The 18393-nt window shown below is 27.6% G+C and overlaps 1 protein-coding gene across 4 annotated transcripts in view; it reads left to right on the forward strand.

The window, feature by feature from the left end:
• Nucleotides 1-18393, forward strand: part of LOC129959074 (leucine-rich repeat-containing protein 24-like) — a 497442-nt gene that overhangs the window by 23708 nt on the left and 455341 nt on the right. For 3 of the 4 annotated variants that reach the window (XM_056071868.1, XM_056071870.1, XM_056071871.1), the window contains exon 2: nucleotides 12227-12318. The gene's annotated coding sequence lies outside the window, so the exon portion shown is untranslated. Of the gene's footprint in view, nucleotides 1-12226; nucleotides 12319-13697; nucleotides 13761-18393 lie in introns of all 4 variants that reach the window. The other variant, XM_056071869.1, reaches the window with a different exon arrangement.

Below are 18393 nucleotides of genomic sequence, written 5' to 3' on the forward strand. Positions count from 1 at the left end.
TTGCACAAGTTTCTATACAAAGTAAAGGATAATATTATCATTGTTACATTTTATTTTTCTGAAAATTCAGTTCTTTTTAAACCTTGAAAATTGGCTTTAATTTGTATTTATCTAAAAGCTTCGTATTGATTTGGACGATTCTGGCTGGGTGTTTTGGAATACAGCTTTAGCTATAGGACTAAAAATGTCTCTTTCAAATCACAATTCCATCGTGTAGTGGGTCTAATTTCCTATAATTTAGACTTAGATGGTCGAATTCTCTAATGTTTGGATGGTGTCAATGTTTAAAGAAGGGTCAGGTGTCATCTCATCATTTGATTATGCTTTACAGATTAGGTCTTCCAAATAGTCCCCGAGTTGCTGTAAAACATGTAGTTAATTTATGTGAACTAAACTTTATAAAATTGTTTTGCCTTATAACATACAAGTTGAGGACTATTAAAATAATTTATAAATTTTTGTTTCAAACCATTACTTTCATGGGAAGCTAATATATAATTCTTATTTAATAAAATTCTTTTCGCAGAAATATGATTTAAATGTTTTCTTTGTTATTTTATAATGTTTAAGTTATTTATATTCTGTCCAATATATTTCTTATTAATACAGGTTTACATTTATTTATAAAGGCTGCTGAAAAATAAATTTTAAGAAAATATTGATAGGAGTGATATATTTTTGAAGACATTATAAAGAACGTTTGTAACAAAGTAGAGAAGGTACAATGAAATGCATAATTTTAATCCAAAATATATAAAGATTGAAAGAGAAAGCAAAGTAACATGATATGCATCTTTTCTTTTTCATTTCTTTCTCAGAAAACTACGTATATTGAGTTTCTATTCTAAGCTACGAGATTTCAAAGGTATTTTATATAATCGAGAATAATTGGCAGACGTCTAGACTACAGGATCGTAGCATGTTTTGGGAAACTTCTTGAGGTGGAAGTCCCCTACTGTTTTAAAACCGTTTCAAAAAAGATAATTATTCAGTCGTATACATCCTTTGAAAATAATATGTAAGAAAAAAACATTCAATGTTTCTTCCTCTTTTGTTTCGTAATTAATAATAATTGTCATTAAAACCCGCATCTGTATGTTTTGTTTGTATATGGAGAATTTTAAATATCTGATGCGTATGGTATATGTTTAATAGATAATGAAAGTTTATTATGAAACGTTTCATATTATTTTCGACGCAAAGAATGCTTGGTTTTTATCACATGTTTATTAAACTTTATATTTTTATATCAAATGATACATAATTGTATTAAATTCAGATAAATAATTGTATAGTTCTTAGGAAGCTATTTATGCCAACAATGTTTTAATCATTCAGCGAATTATAATTTAAAAAATGACTTTTGATCATAAAATGTGTTGCTCACCTCTATGCTTGTAAGCTATTTATGTTATAGTTATGACTATAACATAAATAGCTTACAGAAAGACTATTTATGTTATAGTTATAAGGAGAAGTGAAAACTTTAATATTATAGTTCATGATAAGTATTTGAAGATATTTTACCTCAGTTAACGTTCGATAATTCAAAATTTATTCGTTTTATTTCAAAAACTTCTTATAAAAGTGCATTACTCTATTCAGAAATTGAATGAAAAACAGCTAATACTAAAATAAACCGATTTAACTCAAAATAAAACTTTCCTTTCCTCATAAAATATAGAGATAAAGATTTAATGGATTAAAACAGTATGTATTATTATAAAGTGTTACTTTGTTGAAATATGCATTTCAACATTTTTTTTTCTTTTTTATGTTGAATCACTTAAAATATTTCTAAGGGTGTTTGCTTTTTCACATACCTCAGTGTCTTTTTTATAAGAATTGACGATATATACTTACAGCCATTTTAAATGTTTTAGTGTCCAATTTTATTCTAACAGAGATTTTAACAATAAAAGAATATCATGAATTCTAAACTTAAAAAAAGTTCACAAAAATGATTTGAGGGTCCAAATTTTTAATCCAAAAAAATTTGGATTAAATCAAAATTTGATCCAAAATTTTTGAAAAAAAAATTTACTTCAAAAGGTTTTAATTATATTAAATTTAATTTGTAAGTGAAATTTCAGATTAGTATCTGGATAAATTTTGGTTGAATAAATAAATAATGTATGAAACATGCGCATGAAGGGATTCATGATTCATAATGTCTCATAAATGTAACTAAAGCTTTAACGAATGTTATCTTCTACTTTTTAAACTGTATCTTAAACATATTTTAAAAATTAATCAAAGATACTATGACATAATCATAAAGTTCTACAAATCTAAAAATTTATTCTAGGAGTTTTCAACACACATATATATTATATAGCAATACAGCAATATATTTATTACTTGGCACAAATTTTCACAAGGAATAAGCTTTGAAAAAAACATGCATTTTTTCCATACCTCGAAATAAGGAATTTGAATTACAAGCTTGATAAAACTTTTTGCTTTCTCGTACATCAAATAATGAGTACTGTAATCATAAAAAAATTCAAACTTCAGATTTTGATGAATTTCCATATTTTATCTTTCGATTCATCAGTCTTCGAACGTAACTGAAAAAGGCTTCTGACTAGACGGATAAAAATTTGTATATGGTCTTTACATTGACATCGAATTTGCAGGTTCTTGTCAAATTTTGAACTGAATTCAATCCGAGGAAGTATGTCTGTCTAGCTATCCGGATATAATTTAATACGCTAACTTCAAATTTCGAAACGAAGAGAGCTGGATGGATAAAATTTGGTACACAGATTTAATATCTGAAGTGCAAATTCGTATCATATATGGAACCAAATATATCTAAAGGTAGACCGTTTGTCGGTTCTTTCATAAATATGTAAATGCAATAACTCATAAACACAATCGCTTAAATATATGAAATCTGGTATGCGATTTTGTAACTACAATTGTAATTCTGTACCAGATTGGTATCAAAATTTAGGGAAATGAGTGAAAATACACATTTAGTGCTCTAATGCTTGTGTAATAACCACATTCTAGCGATTAATCGTCAAAGATTGCACACTAATAGGAGATTTCGCCAATGGTATGCGGTTAAAAGCATTTATAGAGAGCACATTTATTAGTGACAGCTTTGGGGAGAGCACTCACTCTGGAAAGAGAATCAATTATTATCAAGTATTGAAAATAAATGAATAAGATTTTCATTTATTATCTCATTATTATTTCATTTATTATTATTTAAGTATTTTCAACGAAAGCAAATCATACTGATGTGATACATGTCTAATGTTACTCGTCGATTTTATTTTTGAATTGAGTTCTCATTTTCAGGAAGGAAAAGTAATGAGACACCAGAGCTCAACGTAATGAAATTACTTTGCCATGTGACTGTGACGTAGCTTGAATGAATTTTATTAATTCATGGAACTTGACCTTTCCTGAATCTTATAAACTGCTATGAAAAATGCTGTAATTATTTCGAAACAAAATAATAAATACAGATTCTGAAATTGCTTCGCGTTACCTCAGGAAATCAACAAAAGGAAAAAATTGCATTATATTTTTACTTCTTATTGAGAATGATATAATGCAATCATACTTAAATTGTAGGTTCGCACCCTCATTATTTTTGAGTTTCAAGGAAGCGGTCTTCTTTGAGTATAGCATCACGTGATTTTTCTTAAATTATGTATACAAGATTTCAAAACGCTAGTATTGGGAAATGCTCTTCATTGAGAATGAAATGCTGTTAAGAAAGTTTTAAAACTGTTCTCCCTAAGAAAAACTGAAACTTAGTACATGAATTTTAGGGGGCTATGTTAAAAATGATATTACACGAGTCTTAAACTTTATATCCTGATACTGACTTGGTATAAAGTGCATGAATTGTAGCAATGGATCCTTCTTAATCTTAATTGATGCAAGTTTTTCTCACATATTTAATATACAGTTGTGGTAATGAAAATCTTCTTTTCATTAAAAGAATTTGGAATGGAGGAGAAATAAAAGGAAGTGTTTGAAATTATACATTAGCAAAATCATTAAAAATTAAACTTCTGTTTAAAAGAACAACTTCCAAATTATTTAAAGCTTTCATTAAAGAAACAGCCTAAATTGCTTACGAAAAAACGACCCATTTCTAGATTACCTCAAATAAATATTTTTACAATCATTCTTTAATGCAATTCATTCAGTTCGGCCACAAGAACCAACGTTTCTTTGTAGAGACAAATAGCCTCGAGCTAAGACAAGAATTTAATCCATTAGAGACAATTAACAACTTCTGTAGAGCATAGACACAAAGTGAAATAGACTCTGTCGGAAGCCCTTTGCTAGAATTGTCTACGGTACTCATTTATTTACGTTTCTACCAGGTGTTGCGAAGAGAAAGGGTCTCTAGCCTCTGCCACTCGCTTTTAATACTACTACAATTAATGAATAATATAAGTTTGTAAAGACTTCTGAGAATTTCTTTTTGGAGTATATACGTAAATGGGAAGATGTAGTGAAAGCAGTCCTAAGATTTTTTAATAAAATCGATAAAGGTTAAGTTTTTGTCAAATTGCAACTATTCACTCATTTGTAATTTTTACAACGCTTTCTTGCTTGCTTTAGAGCGTGATTCTTCCTTTAAAAGCGTCTTGTAATATAAAATAAGTATAAAGCTTTATCATATCGAATATTTGATTAATTTAGAGAAAGAAAACCTTTCATTTAAATTTAACAATAACGCTCATTCGAGAATCGTTCAAATTTTGTGGAATGTTCTCATTTTTACATATTCGTTAATATATATGCGATGATGTTTAAATATGAAAAAAAGGATCAATAATTTAAAATAAATTACGTCAATTAAATTTTCTCTAAATTCTATATTTGCCATACTCGTAGACGATATATGATAAGGGTCTGTGTTCGTAGATTGCAAGAAAGACTGACTTCAACGGAATTTCTTTCCCTGTGTGATGTTCACTAAATTTCTCGATGTGAGGCAAAAATCTTCTGTTTGGGAGATGTCAGGGAAAGGAAATGAATGTCGAATCATAATTGCGTGATAAATCAATCTAAATTTCAAAGAAAATCGAATGAAAGGGAATTTAATTCACCAAAGCTCTCAGATTCTTCAATATAAATTAGCAGCTTCAAAATAGAAGATTAATCAGCAGCAGGCATCATGTTGATTCCGTATGCATTGGCACTCGCATTTCCTGTGAAGGAAATAGAGTCGATTCATAGTAATAAAAATATATATAATGAATTCTCACAAATGAATAATCTTATTTTGAAGTTCTTGCAGTGTAAACTGCATTGGAAGGGATTTAATTCAAATAAATTGCTTTGCATTTAATCACATTAAATTATGTCCGTTAAATATTTTTCAAAAATATGCAAATCAATTTGTAATCTTAAGAACCCTTTGCACAATGGAAATATAAATACATTTTAAATTAAAAACAAGCATATTAATGTTTGAAATTAAATGTGAATTAAAAGTTTAACTTAAAGGCAAATAACAAGGAAATAAGCTTATAAATATTAAATCTCGATATGAATGTGACAAATATAAAATTTCTAATTGCTATTTAACCAATTAATATTTTTGACAAGTATACTCGTCATGGGAAAAGTACAACATCTTGAGTTATAACGAGTTTATTCGATGACAATTATTATATTTATAATTAATTATTTATTATATATATATGTATAATATATATGTTTATGGCAATTTAGATACGCATTTTTTCGAAGAGGGCGAAACAGTTAACTGGTTAACAGCTCTCCTAATGTCATCAGTTTGGGATCAATTCTTTGGAAATTTGAATTAAAAATGAATAAAAGGGTTTGCAAAATACGCAGATTAGAATTTCATTGATTTAAGAATGCATTTGAAATTAAGTATTTTAATTCATTCATATAAAGGAATATATTATATCTTAATACAAATAAAGTGCAAAATCCTGATAAATACGCGAAGGCTTTTATTTTTGCAGTTAGATTTTTAAGTTTAATATTGTTGTGAAAAGGATAGGATATACAAAACAGAAACAAGGGGGAAGACGAGATTGTTAAATAAAAATATTTTTCAAAAAACATCTTTTGTTTGTAATAAAAAAATAAAAATAATGCTTATTATCTTTTAATTTTTAGCATTTGATTTATAACTCATTACTATAAATAAAAGTGAATCTCGAAATAATTTTCTTCAAATTTCTGATTAAATTGATATGCAATGAAACTATTTTATTGTCTGAAAATTAAGCTCTAAAAATATTAAAACTGGGGAATATCACTAAAGACTCACAAGTATAAAAAATCTAGGCAATAAGAAAGTGAATGAAAAAACTCATTCGGAAAATTAACAAACATTAAACAAATCAATTTAAATAAAGGTATATAACAATCCAAATGTTCTTGAAGTATGCAAAATATAAAAAAGAGTGGAAGATGAAAGATACGATTAACCCCTCTGTAGAATCTTGCCTGAGGTTGAGGCGAAGAATAGCTATTCTTAGTGGAGATCTGCTTACTTAATCCACGATCAATCTATTGGAAACAGGCTTCCCCCTGTTGGTGTATTGCGACATTTGGGGTCGGAGATTGCAGGTTCAGGTGGTGTCCTTCATCAGACTAAAATTCCAATTCAGTAGGTTGATCCGCAACTAATACTAAGATGATGCAAATTCATTTAAAGTGAAAGTTTAAAGATTTTTCAGAACTTGATATTTAACAACCAGATTTTTTTTGGTTTTTCTAGTTAATGTAATAATATTTCTATTTATATAACCAAAACGGTTTAAAATGAAGGTAAAGATGAATACACCCCTCTCTAAGAATTCTAACATTCAATCTAATATTGTGGCAATTCCAGAAAAATGTATCTGATTATGTTATATTAAAAAAAAATTTATTGAAAAAATATTTCGTGAAATGACATTTAAAAGTTAAGTGGGCGAAAGGAAACTTGCAATTTAGTACGACATTGTTGTGGAGAACGGCTTTAAGTATCTATAACTATTTTTTTTTTTTTTTTTTTTTTGTGAATGTGAAAGATTTTATTCACTACAAGAAAACAGGAATACACCCAATTGGAATCGGCAAGAAGACTTGTGTCCCTAGTGAGAATACTCCTATACCAATTTTTCATAACGCCTGATATTCCTTTATCAGAGGAAAATATACAGAATTCTGAATTTAATTGGGGAAGTGATTATGAAGTAAGCTTGTCATTATCAGAACAGTTCCCTGGAGGGAAACACAATGATTTTATACGAAAACGGGGCTTATCAAAGTAAGTTTTTGAACTTTTAACGTCTAGATTGAAAGAAAAAAAAGATGTTTAAAGTCTGATTTTAAAATGAGAACTCACAGAATCGAGGAATTTATCCTATTTTATGCAAGATAAAGAAATTGCAATAATGCTCTTCGGCTTCTTTTTCAAGCGGGAGCACAATATGAAGAAGAAAATCGGAGGATTTTAAAGACAATTCTACCAGAAATTTGAAACGAAAATCATTGTAAAGCGGCAGTAATCATCCTTCTTTAGCAATTGTGCATTCTATAAAACTTAACGAAGAAAATGAACATGCTAAAAAGGTCTTGCTGATGTTTTGCTCTCAGGAACATCACTGCTCTATTTCTGTTCTTCTAAAGAGAATCTTCTTCCTACAGGGACAATAAAGCGGGTATGCGATAACCCAGTTGAATTTGCTTATGAGATAGTAAGACACGTCAATATATCTGGGAGAGTGGGAGTAAATTGACCTATAAAAGAAACGCTGAAAGAAAGAAGTTCGGTCAGGATATAAAAATAATACAACAAACAAATCAAGGCAAAATGACGCACATCTAATGAGAAATTATTGCTAGAGCCTGCAGTGTAAAACTTCTATTGTACAGGATGGTTTTAATTAAAATTCCCCTATAAACAGCATCGTACAATGCAAGCGGATGGATGGATTGCAGCGAAATTTCGTATATAGCCTATACATGAAATCCGCTCATGGAATTTCGAAAGAAAAAAAAAATAGTTCCAAAATGTCCACCAGAGGGCACCTTTTCTAGTAAAACATTAAATTTAACACAATAAAAGACCAAAACGAAATACAGAAACAATATTAACAAACCAGAACTAGAATTATGAGTGAAAAAATGTAAAACTGTGAAAAGTTGTCAATTCTAGGAAAAAAATGACGAAATGTGAATATTTGTGAAGAAGAGGAAGCCTTGTGCAAAACAGGTCGATGTTTTCGGCTTTAATGATGACGGTATCTTGTTGCGTTGTTGAATGACTTGAAGAACTCTATAACGCTCCATGTGTGAAGTATCACAACTGATCAGTTACGATCTGCTGTTGAACACATTGTCAATCCACTTGAAAATTTACAGGTGAAAATGTGCACCTTTCCCTACATTCTCCTGGACACTATTAACAACTGCTCCTCTTGTTCAATCTCGTCCCAATCTGCTTTTGTTTCTGCAAACTTAACTTTTTTTTTTCTCAAAGGGCGTACTGTTATTTTTTCCTTATCCGTACTTAATGTGGTTTGATGGCAAGATGATCAGAAACTAGTCAATAAATGTTTATATTGTTTCTGTATTCCGTTTTGGTCGTTTATTGTGTTATAATTAATGTTTTTCCTAAAAAGACGCTCTCTGGTGGGCATTTTGGAAATATTTTTTTTTTCTTTTTTCAAAATTTCTTGAGCGCATCTTATGTATAGTCTTATATATAGTCTATATAACAAATTTCAATACAATAATCTTTTATAAAGTTGCAGTATATAATTTCGGTATTGAGAAAGCTTTGATAACAAATATTTTGATTTTGTAATACGAGTAGTAAAGCAATCTTGGTTGTCACATTGGCAAAGAAAGCGCATAAAAGTTTGTCGATTGAATTTATATTATTTTCAGTTTCAATAAAATATTACCTCTATTTATACTATTTATTTTTCAGTCAATTAATTTGGATTTTCCCAATCAGAAATAGGATAGCATTTGTTAAATGTTTAAGATGTTCAGTTAAGTGACAAACTGCGTCAAGTTAAAACTTGAGTGTTTCTTAAGTTCTGGTAAATAATCTTATTTTGATTCTTGAATTGTTTTCTTTTTCACATTTGCATATCAAATAATGTTTTTCTGAAATTCATCTTGACAGATGAACGATAGGATGAATTTAAAAGCACGAGAAATAATTACAGTTTTTTAAACATGTTTTTAATAAACTTTCTATCAATAATATAGAAAAATACATTACTAAAAAAATATTAATGCATATAAAATGTTAAGAATCAACTGGAAATTGAGGAAAATGGCTTAAATTTTATACTGTTTGCCTTTATCTTATTAACATACATCATGTATATTAGTTTACCAATAAGACGATTTGAAAGTTAAGATTCCTTTTAAAATAGATCACTTCGTACTTTTCTTGACACTATAATTAGTGAAAGATCCATTTCTTTGTTTAACAAACATTATACTTTTCGTAATAATGATTCATGTTTTTAAACTTTTTTCTAATTTCAGTGTGTTAATCCTTATACATTTATTATTAATAATCTGACTTTAAAATTACGCATTTTGTTCATTCTTTCTGTAGTAATATATTATTAATAATAAACAGATGTCATTACTTGAATTTACATGTTTCAAGACTAGAATATAATATAGGTACAAATGAGCAATAAATAATTTTAATTATTTAATCTATATTAAATAACTTATTTGCAAAGTATTTTTTAAACTACTATTTAATTTTTGGGTTGGGGAAGGTGAATCATTAATAAATAGATCACATTTTCTGTTAAAAGCCTTTTTAAGAACTCTTTCTGATTTTTCTAGTTCCATTTAACACTAAAGTAATTTAATTAAGATGAACTTATTGCAATAGTTTTCTTTAATTCAAGAAACAAATAATTTTGAAAGAGAAGTAATGAAATGGCCTTATTAAAGAGGCTTTGTGCTACATGGAATTCTCAAGAATTAAATTTTAATTTTTAACATGAGTAATTTCTATTATGAGAGCTATTTATTCGCATTAAAATCTAGCCCTCGTTTCATTCGAAAACAAAAAAATTACCCCTTCAGTTCATCTTTGCATAGATATTTAGGACAGATTATCATATTTTGAATGTAATTAATCTGCATGAAATGAATTACTTTATTAAGAAATGCTTCTAAATTATTTTTTAGTATAAATAATTTGCTAACTTCATCTTTCCACATTAGTATTTCAATTCAATAAATAGAAAACAATTTATCTGTTATGTTGTCTCCACAAAGCATTATGAACTGCCAGAAAATAGTCAAATTCTATGTCTTCTATGAAGAAATATTAAAAGCAGCTTATGTAAAATGTACAAAAGGATAGAAAATTAAATTCCTTCCTTGCATGGCGTGAAGCTGAAGGAATCTCTCACAAGCTGAGTGCCATTTAGAGCTTTTTTTTCCATACCAATGAAAATCAATGAGAAAGAAATGAAAATTTGTTCTTAAAGCAGGAATCTGGAAAAACCGGAGTATCCGATATAAAAAAAAAAAAACAAGAAAAGAAATTAACTAAAAAATTTATTTTAAATCCAATATCTACTAGATTCTTAAGTAAATTTCTTACCAAGTTTTTCGAGAATTATATTGCGATATTTTTAAAATCTGAAGTGTTGAATAGAAGAAAAACACACTTATTGTTTTGTAGGTCTCTTTTTTACATTTATTTAAATCTATGTATGAATTAGCTTTAACTTCTGTTTTCAGAATCTGAACTACTTCAAATTAGTTGCATAGTTTATAAAAGAAATTGTATAGATTTATTTTACTTTATAAAATACTATCTTATTATGATCTGAACAAAAAGACGTAATTACACACACAAAAAAAAGGTTGCCTTAAATTTTGTGGTAACAATAACGACAAAACTCAAGAAAAAATCAGTTATCACTTAATTTGTGCATAAGTATCTATTTCAGATATAAAACTGTATAAATTAATCAATTTATTTTAAAATAGAATCCTTATTTTGAATTATTTTAGTAAGTAGGTAATGTAGGGAAAAATAGCAGTTTGAACTCTGTTTTAAAATAGTCTTAATAGTCTTACTTTTGAATTTTTGAACTATCTTTTACTTCTGTTAAATGAATAAAATATTCGGACGTTCAAGTTTTCCATTGTGTTATTTGTTATCTTGATTAAAATTCAATATTCTTCAATGTAACATGAATAAATAATGGAATTATTAAGGAATATATCGAAGAAAATACAGAACCTCAAATTACAAGTTGTATATTGAAATTAATTAAAAAAATTTCCTTTCGTTAATAATAAGATTAAATAATACGTAGCATGAGATAGAATGACTGTTTTTCGAGATCTGGAGATTAATTTGAATATAATTAAACCTGAATATCTCATTCTTTCATGAATGTTCTCGTTATCTAAAGTCAGAATAAGAAGTCAATTTGAAATGGTTATTCTGAAATTCTTTTCGAATTATATCATTTTTATAATTTTTATCAGTATAATAAAAAGTCAGTAAAACATGCAAAGTACTTGAAATAAGGAATAATACTTATATTAAACTTTATTTATGAGTTATTTGTACCCATTTTCACAATAATTTTTATTAATAGTTTATGTATAATAAGCGCTCTAAATATCATTTTCTCTAAATCAAATATTAAATGCAAGAAATATGAAATTAAAGAACACGAATGTTATATTTGTTCACATATGGACTGTATTTAAAAGCGTGAATGTAGAAAAAGTAGAAATGATGAAAAGGTTAAAACGACGTTTGTGTATTATATTAAAAGAAATGCTCAAAAAGACAAACTACTAGCTAACATTTTGATAGAATGTTCTCAAATAAACGCACTTTTTTAAATTCTTATTTACAGGATGCAAGATAAATCGCAAATGATTTCAAAAATGTAAATATCGGTATAAATGTCAATAAATACTTCTGTGCAACTTTTTATTGCTTAACTTAAAGATTTTTGTGTTTAATAATTTTGATTTAGGTATTTTAACCCAATAAAATACTAATCTCTTATGGAATTTTAATAATTTATTTTGTGTGTATGTATTATAAAGGTATAACATTCTATTTCAGATATATATCTCACGGTGTTTTTCTTTGCCAAAGATTGCATGAATGCTTTGTCATATCCTTAACACTGGTTTATATTTGTTTGAGGTATTTTTTATTGATGTAAGTGAATTCTTAATAAATTTAATTTTTCAGGTATCTTTTAGGAAGCTCCTGCCGTATCCAGTGAATCCTAATTATATATATCCGGTAAACAAATATAAGAAGCTCTGAATATTTGAAAAGAGGTAATAACAATTAAAATATGTTTGATATAACTTCAATATTCTAAAGAATATATCTATTATAAGGTATTAGTAAAATATAGCAGCAAGTTTTATAAGATGTCATGACAAATACATTGTGTGGAATCGAAACCTTACCTTATTTACATACCACTGGATTTTATTTATTTATTTATTTATTTTGCAGAAGTGAGCAAAAAAGCATGGACAAAATTCTTTATAATGTTTCTTTTATCCCTTTTCACTTACAAACATTTTTTCACCAAATAAGTTCGCCAATCAGAAAGCTCAAATTTAAAATGAAATCTTCAAAGACTATGCTTTTCAAATTATCATATTATCCTCAATATTTTATTTAAAAATGATTTAATTGAAATTTTTATGTCTTATCACAAAATTCAATACATCTGTCTTCACTTGAAAAATAATGAAACAAAGTAAAATATTTTGCCAATATATGATTAACCCTGATTAATAAGTGACAAAAGAAGAGTTAATGCAGTTTTAATGTAATTAATAACTGCCTTGGTGGGGGGGAAATTCTGGAAATTTGGTAATCCCTTTCTGTCATGTAAAATAATGGCGATGGAAAAAATTAAAAACCTAGAAAAAATAAATCTTTATTTTTACCCTTTTCAGACTGAGGGTGAGAATAATTAAAACGAAACGAAAACGCTAATCTAAGAATAATATTTAAAAAAATCTCATGAAACTATACATTTATAAATTTCTAAAAATAATGGGAATAATTAGAGTTATTATATCTTATCATTAAACTTTGTTTTTGAAATGAGTCTAGTTTTCCTCTTAAAGTTGTTGTGTATAAGAGGAAACGAAATAATTTTTAATATTTGTTGGTATTTAATTATAAATCAATTATGTAATTGCATTTATAATTCAAACTGATGTAAAAACAATTGCTTTGAGATAAATTTAAAGTATTTTTTTTCTTTTAATTGTAAAATGCTTTAAAATGAAGCATGATTTTACTAAGCCAGAGTTCTTGCTTAAGACAATGATGAAAGGGCCCAGAAGTATTAAGAGCACACTTTAAAATATAAAATGTACGCTTGATGGTCTGTCTAGGGTTGAATAAAGAATGCCTATTCATAGCTTTCAAAATTGCTGTATTTATTTCTCTTATACAGTGTTGCAAAATGTTTTTCTAAGTGCATAAATAGCAATTTTTAAGAAATTAATCCATGTGTAACTATTTATTTCTTGAAGTATGAAATTTGCCGACAGTTTTATTTCTAATATAAACCTAGGGATATGTATTTATATAATTTTGTTTAATATTTTGTTACTAATTATCATACTTGAAGTTTTAATAAGAGGTAAGTTATATTACGTATTTATTTAGAGAGCCCTTCTCTCCACAGTTACTCGCCGAACTTAGCCCGTTGTAAGCTCCAGCAGACGATTCATAACTTGATATTTCGCAGGTAAGTGGAAAATTTATTTTTTATAGTCTGAATAGTTACTAGGTAAAAAGGAGAAACTCCTTTTCACCTAGTTATATACATTCCATGTTTGGAACATGCTAGAATTTCTAATACAGAGTATTTATCAAATCAATGTAAAAAACAAATTCTGACCATCTGTAGAGGTAAGTTTTTCTGCTCTTTCACTTTCTTTCGATTATTTTATTTTTGAAATAAGTATAGTAATAAGTAATAGATCTGTGTCAAGTTATGTGTATTTAGTGGTGAAAAATTTACCATCGTTTTGCGACTTAAGAATAGTACTAAGCATTCATGAGACGAACATAGCTGTTTTAAGAAACACAGAAGAGGATGTCGTAAACTTTGCAGAATCAATCCATACGATTAAATTCATTTGGAAATTCTTCATCAAAAATTTCTTACAAACAGCGTCTTATATCTTAGAACAAAATGGGTGTAAACTGCATCAATATAAAATATCTGAATTATCTTTATGATAATTTTTCCCTTTCAATGAAGCAAAACAAAATTGATATTCAATGAGGTTAAACTGAAATTTTTGTAATAAAATTGCAACTAAAAAGAAAACCCTCATCAAAGCTATAAATGTGCGAATAAAAAAAATTAATATTTAAACCTGCAAATTCTGAAAATATGAAAAAAATAAATAAATAAATAACCATCATGCCTTCGCTTTCACTTCTGCTCTTTTCTTGGTTCCTCCGAAAGAATCTCTAAATGTATTGCATAGTAAGCACAGAGAAGCATTCTTTCTGTTATAAATCTAATTTTATGGGTATTTTTTTTAGTAAGACAAAGGCTAAAGACTCGTTGAATGATTTTCTTTACTGGAAGAGAAGCTTAGTGTATTTTCATGAAAGCTTGCTTACCTTGCAAGTGAGAACTCAAATGATTTCATTACCTGTGAAGAAAATTACAATAGCTCTTTGTTTTAAGCCAGCTCCTGGTCTAATTTCTTTTCATTTCCATTTAATCTCCCGCCTTAATTGGGGTGATTTAGAAATAATGAAGATTTTATGCTTCAAAAATTAAAGACAACTCTGCTGCATAACAAAAACAAAGATGTGTTTAAAGCGGTTGAACTCCGGCCTTTTTGTCCTCATTTTCCTTTTTACCATACCAACTCTTAACGTTTAATTAGCCTTTCGAAACAAGGGTGTGTGTTAAGGGGTTTGAAACCAATTAACTGACATGTTGGTCCGTACCTACTTCTATGCACTCAGGATTTTTAATTTCCTTCTTAAACTCACTTTTTGCTCACTTCACATTAAGTGCCATTAAAAACTGTTGCACTCATTTTTAAAAAAATGGGGACAAAAGAAACAAAAATGTTAATGAAGTACGGAGTATTCATGAATTAATTACTTTGGACTGAAAATGACTTTGATCTTTTATGAAAGCTCATTTTTTAGAAATGTGTACACCGTTACTTAAAGCCCACAAAAAACGAGAAAAATGAAGCTTCCCGAACAACGAAAGACATTATTAGCATACTTCCCAGAAGCCATTGCACGCAGTTCGGGGTTTTCTGGATAGCGATTATCAAAAAATCTATTAAAAGTTTTCAAAAAATCAATTTCATATAACAAATACCATAACAATTAACAGCTCATTTCAAAAACTGTCGCAAAAGAATAAACTCAGAATATATTACAATTGAATAAAACCTTCAACAAAAGAAATGTTTATATGCATGGCGATATGAAAAATTATTAAATCTTTTCGGAAACAATTCAACGGTTAGATCTAAAAATAGAAGATTATCTACATATCAAATTAATCTATCTATTCTTTGAAAATAATTCAAACTCATCTTTCTTAAAGCCATTCTTGCCGATAGATATTCATAGTATCTAAAATGAAATAAAAAAATATTTATACTCAATCAAATCCTAACGAGATTAGTATGGATTTAGATGAACAGGAAATTCTTTTTAAGCTGAAATATTTAATTAAAAACTTATATCAAAAATTGATTTAGCATTTATGTTTTAAGAAGCCTCCATCCCCAAAAACATTCCCTCAATGTCCGAATTTTATTTACTTTAAGTAACTGAATGTAAACTATGAGTAAATGTAGATTTAAAATATATTTTCACTGTCAGAATTTTAAAGTACAAAAATTTTAATTTCATAAAAATTTTTCACCTATTCAAACACGCTTGATATTTCTACAACAAATCCGTAAAAAATAAGACGTAATAAAATAAAATAAAGGGTTAGATTTTGGATATTTTATTTATTTTAAAAGAAAAGAAATATTTTCTCAATAGCTTGTGTAAAGTTTGGGAAATACCTAATTATTTTTTTCTTTATTTTTTCTACTCTCAATTTTTACAGATAAATCATAATTTTTGTTAAAATATGAAAGAAGGTGAGTATGAAGTTAATATTTCAGGGCATATGAATAAAATGCGATACTTTAAACAAGTAGTTTGAAAAAAAAATAATGACGAAAACATCTGTTAAAAAGTAGAACTATAAAACCAGTTTACATCAAATAATTTTTTCACTACAATAATCTAGGTGAGAATATAGGTATTTAATAAATAGCTCTAGCTAAATGTCGCATTATTTTAAAGACATCTGGAAAATTATGAGCATTTCAACTTTTATATCTAACTGTTCCTAGGGAATACTTTGATATCAAATTTATTTCTAATCAGCAAATACTTATTAATGGACAGATATATTAAAAAGCTGTTAAAACAAAATGTAAGGAGTAACACCTTGAAGCGAATAAAATTTCCAGGAAAAGGGACTGAAATTTTTTTTCAATGTTTATATAAATGTAAATGTTGAAAAAAAGCAAATAATAATAATAATAATAATAAATCCATGTACATATGTTGTAATTATATAAAACCAAACTTTAGCTTTAAAAAGAGTTCTGAATGTTATCTTGTCCAGGCTGAAATATACTAGCTATCGTCCACTGCGTCATTAATTTCAGTTTCCCTAACAAATTTGGGAAGTGAAGTTTGAAACTATTTTTGAAACGGTATAATTTTGAACTCCCGATTTATGTGCCACCCGCACCTTGTCATTAATATTAAAATAATGCTCCTTTCTGTTGACCCATAGGACTTTCAAGTCTATGAAAACCAGAGTAAGAAATAAATTTTATTGAAACCTTGAAAAAGCTAGTTTCTTTTCAAATATTGTCGAAAGTAGTTGGACAAATATGAACACAGAAAAGGTGAAACAATTTAAATTATAAGTAAGCAATTAGTAAACAATAAAGTGTTTTAGAAAAGTCTTTTAATTTACTTCAATTCAAAATCTGAGGTGTCTCACCAAATAAAAAATAAAGTAAAAAACGATTGGGATGTGGGTTGTGAAAAATTTTCAGGCAAAATTACTTCATAGCTCCCTAAATTTTTGTTCTGTCATCATGAAATTTGCAATTTAGATCCAGATTTAATTTTAACTCAAAATTTCTAATTCGATATTTTCATAAATTTTAGGGTGTCGAGTCCTCTTTTAAGTACCTGTATACTATAAAAGCAAAATATTTCAATCGTTTAAGAAGCCAGGAATCTTGCATAGCATAAAAGTTCGAAATATTTCAATAACTTCATTCGCTAGTAGGATTCAGTTTGCTTTTATGCAAACTTACACCAAGAAATTTTTTTGGTAAAATGTATTATATAATCGTTTTAAAATAAGTCCATTCATTGTTAATTACCAGGTTGCTATTATAAATGTTACAAATTGATACTAGTGTGAAACAGAAATTGTGAAGTTTTCTTTCAACTTACCTCTGTACAAAGAGAAAGCAAAATTAGCCAACAAAATTTTTTCTCCCTCGATTTTTGCGCTTGCTAACCAATTTCAATGTTATCGTGTAATAAAATTCTTTTATAAGAAAAATAAAAAATAACCTGGAAAAAATATCGCAATTTCTTTGAATGCATTTTACTTTGCCTCAAAAAATTTAGGGATGTATATTTCTTTGCTTCCGAATTGGAACTTGTAGTTTAGCGCAATGAATGTTGCAGTTTAGTATCACATATTAGTATATTAGTTAGCATTTATTCACACTAATTGACCCATTAACACATTAAAAATAATGAACAATCATTGATGACATAAGACAAATTTCGTATCCCTCTCAATTTGAGCGGCAATATTTGATTCAAAATCAGAAAAGAAAGTGCCGTAATGTCAAAATATAATCTTATTTAATTGAATGCGTATTAACAGCCAATAGCAGTCTACAGAATAAGAAGGAATTCTTTAGTGTAAAACTTAGGAAATGAGATTTAAATTCCAACAATTACGATGATCAATGCTTATTTCAACAAAAGACAAAATTACAATATTACCAACTAATTAATATTATGCTTTAAAATTCAGTATAAATAAGAATACATAAGAATATAAATGATTACTTACCGGTATATTTTTGTGTCGCAACATAATTTATGCTTATCAGCATTTGAGATATTTGTAAATATATCAACTTGCATTTCATTAGAAGTTAAATATTTTAGATCAATTAACCGTTTTCATAAACTTTACGCACAACATGATGATATGAACAAAATTTGAAAATAGGATATTTCACAAGTTTCAGTGGTGATTTATTGTCAGTAAACAGCGCAGTTTT

The sequence above is a fragment of the Argiope bruennichi genome, chromosome X1 (genome assembly GCF_947563725.1).
Source record: "Argiope bruennichi chromosome X1, qqArgBrue1.1, whole genome shotgun sequence".
Lineage (NCBI taxonomy): Eukaryota > Metazoa > Arthropoda > Arachnida > Araneae > Araneidae > Argiope > Argiope bruennichi.